The sequence below is a fragment of the Triticum dicoccoides genome, chromosome 4B (assembly GCF_002162155.2).
Source record: "Triticum dicoccoides isolate Atlit2015 ecotype Zavitan chromosome 4B, WEW_v2.0, whole genome shotgun sequence".
Lineage (NCBI taxonomy): Eukaryota > Viridiplantae > Streptophyta > Magnoliopsida > Poales > Poaceae > Triticum > Triticum dicoccoides.
In genome coordinates, this window is record NC_041387.1 from 80,825,451 (window position 1) to 80,838,318 (window position 12,868).

The window sequence follows — 12,868 nt, forward strand, 5'->3', positions numbered from 1 at the left end:
TTCGAACATCAATTTCATTCGTGTGGAGCTCTTCAGTCTTTCGTCAATTGTTTCAACCGGTGAATTCTCGTCTCGTTTGACATTCTTCATCTCTTTTCTTTTTCCGATGCACTCAATTCAAGTTTTCGGGTTGATTACATTCTTTCCCTCGGCTTAAGTGTTTTCCCTGCTCATTTGCCTCTCGCCATTCAATCATTCCGGAGTTCGGAAGACATCTCAAGAGATTCGTCCGTGTTCCAATTAATTTGAGGTTGTCACCTCATTCAAATATTTCAATCATTTCGGTGCATCATCTATCTGCTCAAAATCCCTTTCCAATGGTGTTTTCTCTTCAGTGGGCCCTAACCCACAGGTCTTTTTCCAGGATCTTACCTGACTCTTCTAATTCTCCCGGAGTTATTCTCAAATTCTTTTCAAGTCTGACGTAAGAATGAATTTCATCAGTCAGATGCCTTCTCCAAGATCTCGTTCAAATTCTTGTCATTGTTGACTCAACCTCTCCGCTTTTCATTCTACCGGAGTACCTTAGTTATTTTGGTGTTGTTTCTCGTCGTCAGTTCAAGATCGAAGAAGAGTTTTTCCTCTAAATCTTGCCCGTTCTCTCGAAGTTTCGTGGTTCTAGCTTCATGCTATCCTCTCGAATTATTCCAATTGTCAGATATTCTTTTCTTACCCATCCGGAGTATGTCAGGAGTTGTTTTCCGTTTCTTTTCACCGGAGGCCATCATTCCAGCTATCCTTCTCCAATTATCTCGGTGCTTCGTTCAAGTGTTCTTTAATCAGCTCGAGTTCTTCCCGTTCTCTTGCATCTAAATCCCCTCTAGCTTATTTGTTCTTCTAATTCTTCTGGTGATTCATTCTCTTCTTTAGTCATTTTGAATTCTTACGGTGGTTCATTCAGATTCTTTTTCCTTGATTATCATTTTAATCCATTCGTTTTTTCAATCCTACTGGTGGTTCATGAAGACCTTCTCAAGTTTGCGATATGTCACTTCTCAATCCTTTTCAAGAAGAATAAGTAGTATGAAAAATCCATTGCTTGTCATCAATTTAATTTGATGAAGGATAAGCATACAATAAATCTTATTCTTATTTCCTCAAAGTGATTAATCCCTTTTCTTCGGAGTTTGTTCATGATGAATAAATTCTAGTTCCAAGTGTTTCCCATCTTTTCTTTTCCGGAGTTCAAATTTCCTCAGCCATTTCGTCGGAACCTCCATCTAAATCATCGCAAGGCTCATCTTATTCTTTCATCCTTCATTTCTATCTTTTGTCACCGGAGTTCTTCATGGTGGTTCGTCATGATTTAATTCATTCCTCAAGTGTTCATCAAGATTCTTATCGAAGGAGCTCAAGTATCCTTCTTCTTGCTTCTCGAGGTGCAATTAATTCTCCGTATTCTTTTGAAGAGGATTTTTGCATTTCTTCGTTCTTCTCAGCTATCCAATCATTTCCGTTTGCGGCTGGTTATCACCTCATAATTTCTGAGATGTTATCCATAAGTCCATGACAAGCTTATTCTTTCGTTGTTGAATTTTCTCAACAACTCCATTCAATCTTTTCTTCTAAGGTTGCTTTCTATTTCATTCGTGGCACAAGTTGTCATTTTATTCTCCATTCTTTTCATTCAATTCTCTTTCAATTCTTTCCGGAGGTTTTGTGTCATGTCTTCATCAAGTATCATTCCGCCCTCTAAAGTTCGTGTTCTATTCTTTCCTTGTTCAGCCGGAGTGCTGCCTAAATCATTTCAATCTTATTCGTTTCTTATCTCGTTTAACCGGAGTGGTTTCATAGTCTATCGGATTCCGTCAACTCTCTTTTTCTCGAGTGCTCTCGATTCTTTGCTTCTTCTCTTCAGTTCTTGTTTCACCTCATCCATTTTCCCTTCCGTCTTGGTCCTAAGATCTCGGGACGAGATCGCTTGTTAGTGGAGGAGTGTTGTAACGCCCCGGATTCAATGCGCCAGGTGTCTGTCAGTTATTTGCCATCATTGCCATTGTTGACACACGAACACGTCACGTGTACCCTTGACGCCGGGGGTGATACACCGCAGCTCACGTCGAAAGAGACCCGACCAACAGCGCAATACGCAAGACAGTCGACGGGCGCTTTTGCAGACCCGAAAACCCCACACCCCCGGGAGGGACCCCGTCAGGGAGTGCGGCGGCTATGGGCTGCCCTAGGTCGATTCGCTCGCCCCTAGAGCCTCGGAATTCGCAGCTCTCAAACACGAAGAACAGCGAAGAACGAGAGAGAAAAACGGTGGAGAGATAAAACGTAGACAGGAAAAAGTAGTATATTGATTTGTTCGATTGTGTGTTGTTTAATTGGCCGTCACCCCCATCATATATAAGAGGCGGCTGGACTTCCCGTACAAGCAAAGGATTTAACTAGGCTTTCCTTACAAGAAAATTACATCAATTCACGTCGTAGAGTCCTAGTTCTGGTCCCACTCGGATTCAGCCCGAATCTGGTCCAATCTTCTGTCTAGCTCCTTGCGTGGGCCGTGGAATCTGCATATGACTTCCGATGGAGACGGTTCAAATATCAATTTTGTGTGCTTTGACGAGGCCAACAATCCGTTGTTGATCACTTTTCCAAATAAGGCCATCTTGAATACTCTACGGGGTCATCTCTAATTTCGAGTCGGACTCGTTCATGTAGCTGATCGGACCGTCCGACTCTTGCAGCGTCTCTGCAGGTCATATACTACGTCGGATGATGATGACTCCAAAAGCAAAGTTGACCGTTTCGATGTTACGAACAACTCCCGTGTTGAACACTTTTTCATCCTAAGCCATCTAGATAAGTTTTTGAGCCCATCTTCAGCATCTGGTCGGATTGGCCTCGACAGTTTCTACTGTTCACGGCGGCAAGCTTTCCCGGCAAGGTTACTGTTCATGGCGGCAAATTTTCCCCGGCAAGGTTACTGTTCATGGCGGCAAGCTTTCCCCTGCAAGGTTACTGTTCATGACGGCAAGCTTTACCCGGCAAGGTTACTGTTCATGGCGGCAAACTTTCCCCGGCAAGGTTACTGTTCATGGAGGCAAGCTTTCCCCGGCAAGGTTACTGTTCATGGCGGCAAGCTTTACCCGGCAAGGTCTTTGAGGCAGTAAACAACCTCGGATGAAAATGTGTCCAAAAGCAAAGTTGACCGTTTTGACGAGACGAAAAACTTTCGTGTTGAACGTTCTCCGATTCGAGGCCATCTTCTGGGGCAAAATACTCACGCATTACGTCAGACACTTGCCAAAACATGTCTGGTCTCCCGCGTCATATTTCGCCTCTTGACAGGGCTGAAGTCAGATAGCTCTAACTTTTGCATACGAACTCGGAGTGAGATGATTTTTATATAAAAATCGACCGATTTGACGAGACGAAGACAACTCATGTATAGCGTTCCTTCATCCGAGGTTGTCCTGGAGGCTTAATTGACCAAAAAGCACTCAGAACACCTAAACATGACAATTTGAGTGTAGTTTTGGTCTTTGACATGATGCCGAATAATTATGGTCCAAACATTAAAGTTGTTCCATTCGGTGATGTGAAACTTTTCATGCTGAAAACCCTTTCACTCTATATCTTGCCAAAATCAGGCGTCAACACATGCCCCCCTGTTTTTCGGCAAAGCTTGCACGCCGAAAAATAATATGCATAGTGTTCGTTCTAAGGACGATGTCAAACCCCCATCGGCCATTTATTTTCCTCAGGGCGATAATTATGTATCGGCCATGTTTGTGCTAAGGGCGATAGTCATATATCAGCCATTGCCTACTCAGGCTTCCTGCCACATACTCGGGTGGTACTTCTTCAAATATTTTCCATTGAGAGCTCGGGGTAACAATGCCCCTTGTATTGATTCCACCAAATATGAATTTCCGGGAACAACCCTTGCAATTCTAAAAGGACCTTCCCAATTCGGAGACCACTTCCCAAATTTCCTATCTCTTGAACCAATCGGCAGAATCACCTTCCAGACGAGATCACCAACTTGAAAATTCTTCAACTTAACTTTCTTATTGTAAGCTCTTGCAACCCTCAACTTGTCTCTCTCTATGCACTTCAAAGCAACCAAACGTTTATCGGCAACTTCATCAATATTGTCCATCATCAAGTTATAAAAGTCTACTGCCGATAAATCATTTTGTTCGGCTATTCTCAAAGCATTCAAATTTATTTCCACTAGTAAAACAGCCTCTTGGCCATATACAAGCTCATATGGAGTCACCTTGGTAGCACCATGCCTTGAAATTCTATGTGCCCACAAAGCTTCAGACAACAACTCATGCCATCTCCTCGGATTATCCTCAATCCTCTTCTTGATGAGCTTGATTAAAATTTTATTGCTAGACTCAGCTTGTCCATTAGCTTGGGCATAATACGGGGAGGAATTGAGCAACTTTATGTTATAAGATTCGGCAAACTCTCTGACTTGGTGTGACATGAAAGATGAACCTTGATCCGTAGTTAACGTTTGAGGAATACCGAATCTATGAATAATGTGCTCAGTTATGAACTGAATTACCTCTGTATGTGTCATGTTCTTGAGAGGTACTGCTTCAGACCATTTAGTGAAATAATCAGTTGCCACCAATACGAACCGATGCCCTTTTGAAGAAGACAGGTGGATTTGTCCAATGAAATCTAAACCCCAACCTCTAAAAGGCCACGGTTTGATAATAGGATGTAACATAGCAGCAGGAGCCAATTGAATATCACCAAACTTTTGACAAGCTTCACATCCTTTATAATATCTGAAGCAATCATTAATCATAGTCGGCCAATAAAACCCAGCACGTCGCAATAACCATTTCATCTTGGGAGCCGACTGGTGAGTGCCACAAATACCTTCATGTACTTCCCCCATAGCAACTCTTGCCTGGTCCTCATATAAACACTTTAGAAGAACATCATCGACTGTTCAGCGATAAAGACCATCATCTTTCATTGTATACTTAAAAGCCATACGCCGAACAACCCTGTCCACCCTTTCACTCGGATTGCACAAGTAATCAACAATGGGCTTTCTCCAGTCAGAATTATCACCTGCACTAGATTTTTTGTTAATGGATGAATCAGTGGGTTCAGGTTCGGCCTCTCCCATATTGGCAAGACAAGACATCGGTCTTTGAGAGATATGAAACATGCCATGATCAACATGATATCCAGATGCTTGCTGTGCCAACTCATTTGCTTTCCAATTGTCATGTCTAGATATATGTGCAATGCTAAAACAATCCAAAGTAGAAATTATATCTAGACATTTATCAAGATAAACATTAAGTGATTCGTCCAAACACTGAAAGACTCTGGATATTTGCTGCACCACTAGTAACGAATCACCGTAAGCCTCAATATGTGTAACACCTATAGCAAGTAGCATCTCTAAACCGAATAACAATGCTTCATATTCGGCTTGATTGTTTGTGCAAAAATATTCTAAGCGGCATGAGGCTTCAAAAACAGCACCATGAGGAGATATATAAACAATACCAACACCTTGGCCATTGCTACAAACTGAACCATCAAAGTACAATCTCCATGGCACTAATGAAACAAGGTTTATATCAACATCATGCTTGTCATTATTCCGATGTTCAACAATGAAATTAGCAACAATTTGGCCTTTCATGGATTTTATAGATTCATAAGCCAAATCATATTCAATCAAAGCATAAGCCCACTTGCCAATTCTACCACTAAGAATTGGCCTATGCAACATGTACTTAATGACACCGGTTTGACAAGCTACTACACAAGCACTCGGCACTAGGTAATGTCTCAATTTTGTACAAGCATAATATAAGCATAGACATAGTTTTTCAATAGATGTATACCTTGTCTCGGCGTCCAATAAGCGTCTGCTCAAATACATAATGGCATGTTCTTTTCCTTCGGTATCTTGAGTCGCAGCACCAATAACACCCTCCTCTGCTGCGATATAAAGCTTAAAAGGCTCTCTATGCTTGGGCGCTTTCATTACCGAAGGAGTGCACAAATAATTCTTGATCATATCAAAGGCTTCTTGCTGTTTTACCCCCCAAGTGAAATTAACATCATTCTTTAACCGAAGGATAGGAGTAAATGCATCAACTTTCCCTGACAGATTGGCTATGAACCTTCTCAAATAATTTACTTTGCCAAGGAACTTTTGCATATCTCTCTTGCATGTTGGAGCCTCCACTTTCTGTATGGCCTCTATCTTTTTGGGATCAATTTCGATGCCATCTTCATGAACAATGAAACCCAAAAATTTGCCAGCTGACACGCCGAATGTACATTTCAAAGGATTCATCTTTAGTCCATACCTTTTCATTCTCTCAAAAGCTAAACGCAAATCGGCCAAGTGAGATTCAAAAGCATCCGATTTGACAACAATATCATCAATATAAACTTCAAGTATGACACCGAGTAAATCATGAAAAAACAAATTCATAGCTCTTTGATATGTGGCTCCAACATTTTTTAATCCGAATGTCATCACTGTCCACTCAAATAAACCAAGGAAACCAGGACATCGGAAAGCTATTTTGTACATGTCCTCTTCAGCCATAAAAATTTGATTGTATCCGGCATTACCATCTAGAAAGCTAATAACCTTATGTCCAGAAGCATCATTAATAAGCATATCGGCTATTGGCATGGGATACTCATGCTTGGGTGTAGCCCTATTCAAATCTCTGAAGTCAATGCACACCCTCAACTTGCCGGATCCCTTCTTCTCCACTGGGACAATGTAAGAAATCCACTCGGCATACCTGCAAGGTCGAATGAAATTAGCTTCAAGCAGTCGACCGATCTCTTCCTTGATCCGGTCATATGTTTTCGGATTAAACTTTCTGGTCGACTGTTTATAAGGTCTAAAACCGGCCTTTATAGGCAACCGATGCTCCACTAGCTCTCGGCTCAACCCTGGCATCTCATGATATTCCCATGCAAAGCAACAAACATATTCTTTCAATAGCTCGATTAATTTAGCTTTACAATCGGCTTTCAAATTTTTGTTTATAAATGTCGGTCGGCTGACTGATCCGTCTCCGATATCTATCTCTTCTAACGTATCGGCCGATGCAAAACCTTGTCCAAGTTTATCCATGTCATCCAACTCCTCAATAGACTCATACATATCGTTCTCGCCGGACCGATATTTTACAAGACGTTTTTGTAACCACTCGGAACTAGAATCCATTTAAACATATCACACCTTGGAGCCGATTGCATTCAGTCGGCTTTAAAGACACGGGCACAAAACCATTCTTGGTCGCGCTGAGAAAATCAAACTCTGATAAGTCACGTCCCGTCAAGCAAGTAGCATTGGGATGTTGCCAATCCACCGATGCATCGGCCAAAGCAACATAGGCCGAGTTATCCGCATGAATGACTTCCACTTCATCATCAACCCACTGAATCAAAAACTGGTGCATAGTGGATGGCACGCACTGGTTTGCATGAACCCAATCACGGCCTAGTATAACGTTGTAGTTACCTTGCACCTCAGCGACAAAGAATGCAGTAGCCAAAGTTTTGCTTCCGACTGTAAGCTCCACATACATCACACCTTTGGCTTCAGTTCTCTCTTTGCCTTCAAACCCGTTGAGCACCATATTGGTCTTGATCAATTCTTCATCAGGCAAACCCAATTTCCTGAAGACCGAATAGGGCATAAGATTTACCACAGCACCACCATCAACAAGCATTCGACTGAGTGGCGATCCATTGATATGACCTCTGAGATACAACGGTTTCAAATGTGTTACTGGTTCTTTTGGCTTCTCGAATATTGTGTTTTTAGGGCCAAAATCCAGTTGAGCCACTTCCCCTTCCTCATCTACAGCACGAAACTCAGCAGGTAAGTAATATACCATATTGATATCCATACCTTCATGGACCGGTGTAGATTCATAGTCTAACATAGCAGCCTCTTCTTCAAGTGGATCGACCGATTCTGAAATCTGGTCAAGTGAAGGAGAAGTAAGAAGTGTTGCAGACGATGTAATAGCTGTCGCATCGTCCTCCTTGGGTGGTGTAGGCACCTCTGTGATAGATGTAGAAGCTAATGTATCTTGTATTTGTTTAGGCCTCCACACTTGTTTTGCTGGAACCATGGGTCGAGTGTCATTGAACAACTTATCCCTTTGCTTCTCGGCCTCCTGCTCTGCCATCTCTTGACTCCTTAACCTCTGTAGTTTCCTCTTCTGTGTCTTTGTTAGCCCTGGAGGACACCACTTTGGTCGAGTGTATTTAGCATCTCTCACCTTTACTTGGCTGGTGCTTGCTTCATGGTCATTAACCGAGTGCTTTGGCGCGATAGCAAGTATCGGCTCAGTCGAGTGGTTATGCACAGTCGGATGCTGTATGGGGAATGTTTCGGTGCCCAAGATAAGTGAGTCGACATCCATTTTCTCCTTGCCTTTTCCTGACTCAACTGCCGCAACACTTGGTGACTTAACACGCCATTCTTTTCGACTTTCCAGATGCATGAAATTTCCACTCGGGCGCACCTTTTTACTCGGATGGAATCCACTCGGATGGACGTCACTCTGATGGAATCCACTCGGATGGAACTCAGCCGGATGGAATCTACTTGGCCACATTTTTTCACTTGGATAGCTTCCACCAGGTTGCATTCTTACACTAGGATATTTTCCACTCGGTCGCATATTTTGACCAGCCGACTGATAGTCACCGATGTTCAGTCGGCCATTATATGAGTAATCAAGTCGATTCCACACAGATTGCCTCTGCTCTTCTGAAAACTGCGCCCTTGGTCCACTCGGTTTCACATACTGACTGAACATATCATTTGATGGTGACCTTGGTCGCTTCAAGTGTGATGGTCGGTTAGAGCTGGGACCAGCCGACTGATTAGCATATTTGGACAGCAACATATCAAAAGTTGGCTTGATCCGCTTGCGTTGCACTTTAGCTTCATTCCTCTTCCATTTGCCAACTTCTGGACTCTTGGGCTTGACAAACTTAACTCGAGTGTCCTGCTGCACCTGTGTTTGCCCCCCGAGTGTAGGATTCTTGATGGTGATCTTGATCACTTCCTTGCCATCGGGTTGTTTATCAAGCACAACATGTCTCCCCAAGACCTTGTCACCCTCCTTGTCTTTCCTGGGCTCACCAACAATGACATTAGCTTTATTAGCAGATTCAGCTACCTCCGGCCGAATGAGCAGCTTCTTCCCTTCTAAATCCATGGTGTTCATTGGATAGGGCTGTTTATCAACTTGCATCTCAGAAAAGTTTAATCGTCCATCATTAATGGCCGATTGTATCTGTCATCGAAAAACATTGCAATCGCTAATAGCATGAGAAAAAGAGTTATGATACTTGCAATAAGCACGCCGTTTCAGCTCTTCAAACAGCGGTAAAGTATGAGATATTCTAATAATCTTAGCCTGCAGCAAAGCATCAAATATTCTATCACACTTAGCAATGTTAAAAGTAAACTTCATCTCTTCATCACGATTCTTATGAATCGGTTTCAGATCATTGCAAGTAAAGGGTTTGGCCTTAGATGGACAAACAAATTCAGTAGCAAAAACATCACCCTCATAGTCCGAGTGATCACTATCATATTCCACCATATTCATCTTTGGTCGATCGGCTTTGTACCTATGCACTTCTTTGAGATCTTTGCTTCGGCTTTCCTGAGCCAAGGCCCTTTTGTAAGACTTGGTTGATATTTAAAAACTCATAGCCTTCTAGTTTTTCTCTAATGGGAGTTCTCAAACCACTCAGCACTAGGTCTGCCAAGTCTCTCTCGGTTATCACCAAACTAAAACATCGGTTTTTCGTTTCTCTGAATCTCTTGACGTAATCGGAGACCGATTCATCATGTTTCTGTTTAACCGATGTTAGATGTGACAACTTGAGTTCATTGTCGCCGCTGTAAAAGTGATCATGAAATTTCTGCTCTAGCTGCGACCAAACTCGAATGGAACCATGTGGTAAAGAAGAAAACCATGAAAATGCGGTACCCGTTAATGACAAAGGAAATAAACGCACTTTCAACTCATTTAGTGAACCTGCTTCACCTAATTGTGCCAAGTATTGACTAACATGCTCCCATGTGGTTTTTGTGCCCTCTCCATTGAACTTACCAAAATCTGGAATTTTATATCCTGGAGGGCACTGGATGGCATCAAAGTACTCGGGGTACGGCTTTTGGTAAATCCGATTCCGAGGTAACTCAACCCCAAAATTTTCTCGAAGCATCTTAGCCATCTCCTCTCTAAGATTAGCTAGACCATCATCCATAGTGGACGATGAAGCTTGTGGCAGTGGCATAGGAGGAGTATGATCACTAGCTGTAGGTAGGAATTGTGGCAGGTATGTCGACCCATAATTTGCTAGTGGTCGAGTGGTTGTAGCTGTAGGTAAGGTTGGGTTCGGCGTTGCCACCGAACCTGGCATGCTCATAATAGGATTAATGGGTGCAGCCACAATCTGATTTGTTTGGGTAGGATAATAAGCCATTGGCACGGGAGGCGCCGATGCAATAGGTAAAGCCTGATTAGGGTTTTGCACACTAGCAGCTACACCATCATTACCACTAGTCGATTGAGATGTATTCTTCTGAGCATTAGTATTTTCTATGAAAGTTTGATAGACTAGATTGCTACCATTAGCAATACGACTTTCGATCTCAGTCCATTGCTCAGGAGAAAAGGTAGTACTCACAGAAGGTTTAACCTGTTCGGTTTGAAGAGGAGGGAACTTGATTTCTTCAATCGGAGTGATGTTGCCTTGGCGATCCTTCTTGAACTTTGCAAGGAACTCCTGCAAATCCTTCTCTTCGCGCGCCTTCTTGTACTCCTCATAGACTTGGTGATGATCAGCCGATATCTCATCAAGACTGGGCTTAATGATGTTATCGGCGTCTACCTCGGATGGCTTGGGAAGATCGGACATGGTGGATGATGATGATTGATCTTCGTTCCCCAGCGGAGTCGCCAAAAAGTGTGTTGACACACGAACACGTCACGTGTACCCTCGATGCTGGGGGTGATACACCGCAGCTCACGTCAAAGGAGACCCGACCGACAGCGCGATACGCAAGACAGTCGACGGGCGCTTTTGCAGACCCGAAAACCCCACACCCCCGGGAGGGACCCCGTCAGGGAGTGCGGCGGCTATGGGCTGCCCTAGGTCGATTCGCTCGCCCCTAGAGCCTCGGAATTCGCAGCTCTCAAACACGAAGAACAGCGATGAACGAGAGAGAAAAACGGTGGAGAGATAAAACGTAGACAGGAAAAAGTAGTATATTGATTTGTTCGATTGTGTGTTGTTTAATCGGCCGTCACCCCCATCATATATAAGAGGCGGCTGGACTTCCTGTACAAGCAAAGGATTTAACTAGGCTTTCCTTACAAGAAAATTATATCAATTCACGTCCTAGAGTCCTAGTTCTGGTCCCACTCGGATTCAGCCCGAATCTGGTCCAATCTTCTGTCTAGCTCCTTGCGTGGGCCGTGGAATCTGCATATGACTTCCGATGGAGATGGTTCAAATATCAATTTTGTATGCTTTGACGAGGCCAACAATCCGTATGTTGATCACTTTTCCAAATAAGGCCATCTTGAATACTCTACGGGGTCATCTCTAATTTCGAGTCGGACTCGTTCATGTAGCTGACCGGACCGTCCGACTCTTGCAGCGTCTCTGCAGGTCATATACTACGTCGGATGATGATGACTCCAAAAGCAAAGTTGACCGTTTCGATGTTACAAACAACTCCCGTGCTGAACACTTTTTCATCCGAAGCCATCTAGATAAGTTTTTGAGCCCATCTTCAGCATCTGGTCAGATTGGCCTTGACAGTTTCTACTGTTCACGGCGGCAAGCTTTCCCGGCAAGGTTACTGTTCATGGCGGCAAACTTTCCCGGCAAGGTTACTGTTCATGGCGGCAAGCTTTACCCGGCAAGGTTACTGTTCATGGCGGCAAACTTTCCCCGGCAAGGTTACTGTTCATGGCGGCAAGCTTTCCCCGGCAAGGTTACTGTTCATGGCGGCAATCTTTACCCGGCAAGGTCTTTGAGGCAGTAAATGACCTTGGATGAAAATGTGTTGAAAAGCAAAGTTGACCGTTTTGACGAGACGAAAAACTTTCATGTTGAACGTTCTCCGATTCGATGCCATCTTCTGGGGCAAAATACTCACGCATTACGTCAGACACTTGCCAAAACATGTCTGGTCTCCCGCGTCATATTTCGCCTCTTGACAGGGCTGAATTCAGATAGCTCTAACTTTTGCATACGAACTCGGATTGAGATGATTTTTATATAAAAATCGACCAATTTGACGAGACGAAGACAATTCATGTATAGCGTTCCTTCATCCGAGGTTGTCCTGGAGGCTTAATTGACCAAAAAGAACTCAGAACACCTAAACATGACAATCTGAGTGTAGTTTTGGTCTTTGACATGATGCCGAATAATTATGGTCCAAACATTAAAGTTGTTCCATTCGGTGATGTGAAACTTTTCATGCTGAAAACCCTTTCACTCTGTATCTTGCCAAAATCAGGCGTCAACAGCCATGTCATTTGCTTGTGTGTTGCATTTTATCATGTCATCATGTGCATTTCTTTTTGCATACGTGTTCATCTCATGCATCCGAGCCTTTTCCCCGTTGTCCGTTTTGCAATCCGGCACTCCTACGCCCTCCGGCGTTCCCCTTTTCGTATCTTGTTGTGAGTGGGTATTAAACTTTCTCAGAATGGACCGAGCCTTGCCAAGCGGCCTTGGTACACCACCGGTAGACCGCCTGTCAAGTTTCGTGCGATTTGGAGGTCGTTTGATACTCCAACGGTTAACCGGCTAACCATAGACCCCCCTTCTCTTTGCAGCCCAACACCCT